The sequence below is a fragment of the Primulina huaijiensis genome, chromosome 6, assembly GCF_012295235.1.
Source record: "Primulina huaijiensis isolate GDHJ02 chromosome 6, ASM1229523v2, whole genome shotgun sequence".
In the NCBI taxonomy this organism is placed as follows: domain Eukaryota; kingdom Viridiplantae; phylum Streptophyta; class Magnoliopsida; order Lamiales; family Gesneriaceae; genus Primulina; species Primulina huaijiensis.
The window spans coordinates 14,215,950-14,223,776 of NC_133311.1; positions in this window are offsets into that span (position 1 = coordinate 14,215,950).

Here is a 7,827-nt window from a genome sequence, read left to right on the forward strand (position 1 = left end):
AATTTGTTCTTGAAATCAATGTTTTAAGAACCGAACCGGAGCGTTCGGTTCGTTGGGAACCAGTCATGGGTCTCTCGTTCTGGTCCGAAACACTCTAAAAATCTGTTTTAGTTGTCAAACTGGTTAAAACTCGTCAAAAATCGGTCGACCGGGCTATAAACCGGAAAACGTGTTGAATCGGTTTTTCGATTTTTTTTTGACAAATTAGTTTTTTAAATCCTAAATTTAATATTTTGTTATATGTATACATGATTATTTTGAATTTGGACTTCGTTAAAAATACTATTTATAAATAATATAATTTATTTAATTTATTGTTTTTGTTTTTAACAAATATATAACTATAATTGTTATTTTGAATATATGTATATAGTTATTTAAGTTTTAAACTTTGGTAAATATTTTTTTTATGTTTATATATACATTTAAATCTTCACAATTAAAAATATATTATTATGATATTATATTATGATGGATGCTTCAAACACAATATTCTCAATGAACTGCAATAGCTCGTGTTCTAAGAATGTAAACACCGATGAATTAAATCGAGTTTAGAATTAAACCAAGCAAAAACTACTCGAAGTAATCCTTCGTTAAGAAAGCTGTTAAATTTGAAAGCCTTTTAACTTGTGTGAACTGAATGACTGAAATAAAAGAGATCGATTCTAGCATATATAAGTTCAGTTATGGTGAGAACTGAACTGATTACAGCTCGAACTGATCAAATCAGTTTGAAAACGATAGTTAAACAATTAAGCACACAAGATATGTTTATGGATATTCGGAGACTTCAACTTCTCCTACGTCACCCCTTCTACCTCCTCGGGTAGGATACACTAGAAGATTTTGATTTATACAACACTTTGTACAAACCCACTTACTTTAAAACTTACGCTACTGCCTAACCGAACTCCTAGGCTAGACTGAAGGCAACACCTTCTAGCCAACACTTTTTTTACATCTGTGTGTTAAAGACTACATACAAAAGTTTATTGTCTTTGTGCAAGACTCAATCAATTGATCGATATGCTCTTTAGTTCTGTATATGTGAGTGTTGGTGTGTGTGTGTGTGAGAACTGATCTATGAACACAACACAAAGGTGTTCTCACACACTGAGGGAATTGTGCTTCTAGTATAAGCTGATAATACGTTGAAGTGTTCCCTCAAATTTGGGCTGATTGCTTCTTGTAAGCTGATATGCAATATGCATGTCCTTTATTCTATCTTCACACACTTGTGTGTTTTTCTGCACACACCCTTGTTTTGTTGATGGTCTTGGTCTTGTATTTATAGAGGCAATGCGACCGTACACCAAGACTCATCAAATGTGATCGTTGCAGCTTGAATGCGTTCCTTGAAATTTGTGTCTCGAATTTTTCAACAGCCATTCTGAACATTTTGGATTTAAGCTTTGCTGCAACGTCCATTATCATACTATTGATAGTACACTTGCTTTTATATCGTTGTGCACAGCTGAATTCCATTAGATAAGCTTGTCGTGTTCTACAAACTGATTGATTCCTAACTGATGCTCTGAACTGGTCTTGAACTGTTTTGGTGAAATCAGTTGGCTCTTCAGCTGAACTGATTTCACTGCTTCAGTTGAATATGTCAGTTGGGCTCTTCATCAGCTGACCGGGCTTCTGAAGGTCTTCTGTTGAACCCCCTATCAACTGAACAATCAGTTCAACTGGTCTTTGATATTTCAGTTGGACTGATTCATTTTAGGCAATCAGTTGGCACTTTCAGTTTGCGTCTCGATAGTTTTAGTTTTGGCTCGGTAACTGATCAGTTCGAAACCTGATCAGTTTCAATTTTCTGAGCACTTAGGTAAATTCATTAGAAACAAAATAACAAGTTTCGTTAACATCAAAATCAAGATTGCGAACATAAAATGTTCCAACATATTATTATTTTATATAATATAACGGTTTTCTAGTCCGACCATCGGTTCAACTAGCCCGCAGTTGAACCATTTTTCAAGGTAAACCGGTTCGATCATCGATCTAGTTATGAAAACATTGCAGCCGGTTGAATCCTTTTCAAGTTAAACTGGTCCGGTTATGAAAACATTGCATAAAATACTTTATAAGTTAAAACGTTGATCGCATCAAATTCCAGTCACTAAATTAAACTCCTTGAATTTAGATTATCTCAATGGGAACAAGGGAAACTAGTACTTGTGTTACCTTCAATGATATAGAGATATAGCCAGATGTGGGTTTTATATATGCTTACTCTAATAAGAATCATTCTATGCGTCAACCCATTGATCATAAAAATGTCATAGCTCATTTTTTATTACACCCATTGAATCATGATAAGAGCACCTAGTAGCATTGTCTCATAATTCCCTAAGTATCAATGATAATGTTTGCAAGAACTAATAAGTTATAATTAGCGTACGTGCAACCCATTTATCTCATATATCTGGATCTAGTATGCAAACATTGACTCATCGACGGTTGAACATGAATTTGATAATCATTTGACATATTTTTAATATACATAGTGGCATCACATGTGAAATTACGCAACTCCTTTAACCTAAAGCACATATCATACTCTGGCCAGAGATCTCAATCGCTGTTATCTCATCATATCACATATCGTACAACTCGCGTAAGCAAGCGGTGAATCCCCGAATACAATGAACTTGATCCTACATGTATCTCAACTACACACAACCTCGCCACCTGATGACCTTTACGAAGTAAAAAACGAGTCAAAGTGCAAACCTAGAATGTAGAGCCTCAATGTTGTCCCAAGTCATAAGGATTAATAGTGTATAAATATGACCACAAACTTATCCATTCGATTAATGGTAAAAACTTGGAAAGCTCGTCGGAGGGGTTATTTAATGAACTCGTCATGTTAGCACACATCTATATATTTGAACATCTATATGTCCCTACCAATAAAAAGTGGTACACGACATCAAAAATTCTAGTCTCGAGTTCGAGCGACCTTTATCCTTCATTTGAGTGCCACAATTGACTAGGAATACAATTTAGAATATACATTAATTAACATATGTGTTTCATGTTCACCATCATATGTGAGACCTCATATTCATGTACTATAGTATATTCAAGATCTTTATCTATGCATCTTGTATGGTTGTGGTTATACACCATTAGTCCTTATGACCCGGTACAACACTGAAGCTCTACATGTCAGGGCCGACCCATGAGGGTAATTCGTGGTGAGATTGGGTGTATTTACAACATATGTAGGTTCCAATGCATTGTAGGTGGGAATTCTTCGCTCGTCTACGAGCTTAGATATCCTATGTGATCTGATGAGATAATAGCGTATGCAATTTCTGACATGAGTATTATATGTTCATTAGTTTAAAGGGTTTTCCTAGTTACACATGCGACAAAACTATGTTTGCTCAAAGATATATTACATCATTATTGAATTCATTTGCAACCCTCAATGAGCCCATGATTGCAGATTCGGTTGGGATATATGTGATGTAGAGACTCTATTGTTTCCTAACCAAAATTGATTGGCTCTTGTAGGAAATATCAGTGATATCTACAGAATCACGAGGCAATGATTCTAGACGCTCTTATTATGATTCAATGGGTGGAAATGAATTTCGATATTTTTATGATCAATGCGTTGATACATAGAATAAGGCTAGTTAAGGTAAGCCCGTATAAGGTAAATATGTTTACCCGAATCACAATGAGTTGTGAACTCACGATTAGTTTTATCCCTAAACTATTGAGAGACATACAAATATCAGTTTCCTTATTTTTGTTGAGATAGTCAAATTCAATGAGTTAAATTTGGTGGCTGGAGTTTGATGTGATCAAAATTTTGATTTGAACATGTCTTCATCTTGCTGAAAATGTTCTTGTCAAGGGTCTTGTAATTGTCCAAGTTATCTTTCTCTTTATCTTTTGCAATCCATTTTGACCGGTGTTTCTCAACCATTTGCGGGACATCCTCAGACACTGCCATAACTTTATTGGATTTAAGTATCTTTATTGTACCGTCAGTGATAACATATCACATATCATCATCTTGTGCAACCAAATGTGCCTGCATACGAATCTTCAAATCATTATGTTCCTCTTTTAAAATATAGTAATCTTGTTAAAAGATGTCACTTTAAATATATAGTTATCAGAGTTCAAGAAAATTCATTTCATACCCCTTGTTCTTGTCTAGGCAAAATCTTTGAAATGATGCCCTTATTTCCGTGTCTTTCAGCTACTTTATCGTCTACTTTGATTTCACGTACATCCTTCACTTCGTTCATCCATCAGGCTCCTAAAAATTGACCATTGATCCAATTTGAGTACATCTATATGATAGACCTCAACAGAAATCTGAAGCATGAAATCTTTAAAATATTTTCTTTGAACTTGAGCTGTTCCAACAATTTTTAGACTGTTAAAATAAAGATTCTTCAACAACTAGCTTCACTCAAACACTAAAAATAACTAAGTGTTGAAATTGTCCGTTTGACTTATATTAAGGCATATATTCAAAGCAAACAACAATTAACAAGTAACGGTTAGTTAAATGATAGTCAATAATGTAAAGTGCGTAACGTAAGTGGAACATATATTTATGAATGTTTGGAGATAAATACTCATATGTCACCTCTTCTTCCAGTTAAGAAGGAATCCACTAAACGACATTGTTTTACAACTTCTTGTAACAACCTTATTCAATTAGAACGTATCAATGTCTAAGTTGAAATTCTTAGTTATCACTTTACAAAATCTAGGGGTATTTAAGAACGCTTGGTTCACCAGACAACAACACAAAAACTAACGGTTAGCTTGAATGACTTGAGTTAGTAGGGTAGCACAAAGTGATCCTTGAAAGATCTAATAAGTTCTTATATACATGTGATAAGTAAGCAGTTTGAAGTGTGATCTTTTAAGTTTGATAAGAAATTTTTAATGAATGTAGACTTGAAAGATATAAGCTTGTAGTCGTGATGCAACTAAATTTTTTCATCAATATAGAGTCTGCATATTTAGAGTTGAAAATCTCTAACGATCGGGAAATGTTTTTCAACAATCATCTGTACCGGTACCCAACAGAATAGTCTTGTCGCTTTCTGTCACCGTACATAATATTAAGTATTCATTTAATGTTTATTTGCTTTTGTAACTTTTAGCTCCTAGCTTTTGAAAAGTTGATAGACCATAGAAGATTTAAGAAATTTTCTGTTATTCGAGAGTTAGTAGGATACTGTGCAATCATATTTTAAAGTAGTCATTGGACAACTTGAATTGCGTGCAAGGTCAGAAAACAGATGATATGCGACTTGAGTTTTCTTGAGCTGTTAGTCTCGATTCAACTGTCGGAAAATCTATAATTAAAAAACAACAAGCAGCTGGTTCTGTAACATCTTGATATTGTTACTTTGTCAATCATCAAAACTTAGGGTAATAGAAATATTCTAATAGTGTCTATATCCACCACATTCTCCGCATATAATTCCTTTGTTTCTCATTTTTCTTCACCTCCAATCATGTTCTTTTTTTCCTGAAAGTTTGACAACTAGTTTTGTTTGGGACATTCAAAGATTTAGCTTGCTTTTTCATTCACTACAAATATTTAATTGAAATTTTTTTATAATTATGATAAAAGAATCAAGCATTTATTCATCATTTTCTAATGATACAACTTCCCTCGTGATTTTGTGAAAGTGATCCCATTATCTTTCTTTTTCTATTTGAATTTTAATTCAATTGTGAGTAATGACCTCATTAGATCGCCAAGCCTCACCGAATCCACATCATTTTCTTCTTCGATGACCACCACTTTTACATCAAATCGACTTCGAAGCGAAAGTAGTTTCTTCCGAACAAGTTTTGCATTGGACTATTTCGCACCATGTGTAAATTCTCCGTTCGCAATGTCACACAATTTGGTCTCTTATTTTGAGATCCTCAAACAGAGTGACCGAAATTTGCAACTTCGATTGTCGTAGTTTCTTCATAGGTTGTATTGAGAATATTCCATACATCTATAGTTGATTCACGTGTAGATATAATTTTGAATTAGGTCACATCCAATCTATTGTAAGTATACCATTTTACGCCTTTGGATTCGCATTCTCCAAATGTTCTTATTTGGCGCTCCATTTTTCGAGGAGAAACTTGTTTTCTTCCTTGTTTTTTTTGATTGGAGATGTCCATCCAGTCACAATTGATCGATATTCCTTTTCATTTACTGATTTAGTAAATATGGTTCATGTGTGTAATATCTCTTGTCCCACATCTTAAAAATTAAATATTTAAAATAAGTTTATAATAGGCTACAATGGACTTCTATAGCAATTTGAGTTAATCATTTTCGTAAAGAGAGGACGAATACGAAGTAGTTGCTATAGGGACCTATTGTGTAGTCACGCAGGCACGGGCCCGGGATCGGAGCGTGACAGAATGATATCGGAGCCGGTCACCGGCACGGAACATCGAGAAATAAGTGTTATGCGGGGCAAAGTGTTGCGTGCATGGGAGCCACCTCTTGAACCTGCGGGACAAAGTACTATATGATGGGAGCCACCTCTTGAACATGTAGGAGCCACCTCTAGATTCTCGACGTTGGTGGATTGAGTGGTCAGGCCGCGACGAGGACGTCGCGTTCTGAAGGAGGGGTGATTGTGATACCTATTGTCCCACATCTTAAAAATTAAAGATTTAAAAAAAGTTTATAATGTGCTACAATGGACTTCTATAGCAACTTGAGTTAATCATTTTTGTAAAACGATGACGAATACGAAGTAGTTGCTATAGGAACTCATTGTGTAGTCACGCAGGCGTGGGTCCGGAATCGGAGCGTGACAATGTGAATGATAAGGAAAGAAATAAAGATCATGAAAAACACCAAAATTTAGCGTAGTTCAGTCATATGACCTACGTCTATGCGGTCATGTCCAGAGAACAAACAAATCCACTAATAACTAAACGTTACAATCTTACAAATGACGTATTCAATATACAAATACTTTTTTTTTTATATTAATTGACACTTATATGATGAACACAATTAGTAGATCTTGTTTGATAGGCACCATACGATTTTGACCCACTTCAATCAAATTTCTTTCGACATTGTGGATTGTTCTCTCGCGAGAAGAACAACTTCCTCTCCCGAGTAACAACTTGCAATGCTTTAAATGGATGCGTGACACCGATATCTTCCGCACTTTTCCACGCTTTTTTTTGAAGCATAATATTGTCAACCTTAGGTTAACTATTTTTTCAACGCTTTTACCCGAATAATGTTCTTTTATTCACGTTTCATGCTTAATCATGTTTAATCAACTTGTTTTAGAACACCGATGAAAAGCATGAAAGACGACGTAAAAAGCACGGAGAATTGGGAAGCACTGTTACAATTTAAATCATATTTTTACTTAATATATTTTTTAATTATCTATAGCTAAATAATAGATAAATAAGCATTATACACACTAGCGAACGACGTACACACGATGTATGTGTAAAATAATAACTTTTACGTATATAAATCATGATCATTAATATATCGAGTTGGTTTATAAAGTTTTGTTATTTTTTATTATTATTTGGATAACGATAATGAAATTATATTAAATATATAATTAATAGTGATAATATGTGATTTTTTTAATTTTTAAATTATATTTGGGTAAATTACATGAAAATATTAGTTATCTAAATGTATAAAATATTTTTATAAAAACTAATTCGTGTCACAAAATCAGACCACTAAAAACCTCCATCTTTATATATAATATAGATAACAATGAAAAGCATCGATATGGATGATGAAATTTTGAGAAGAGCAGAAAGCATGTT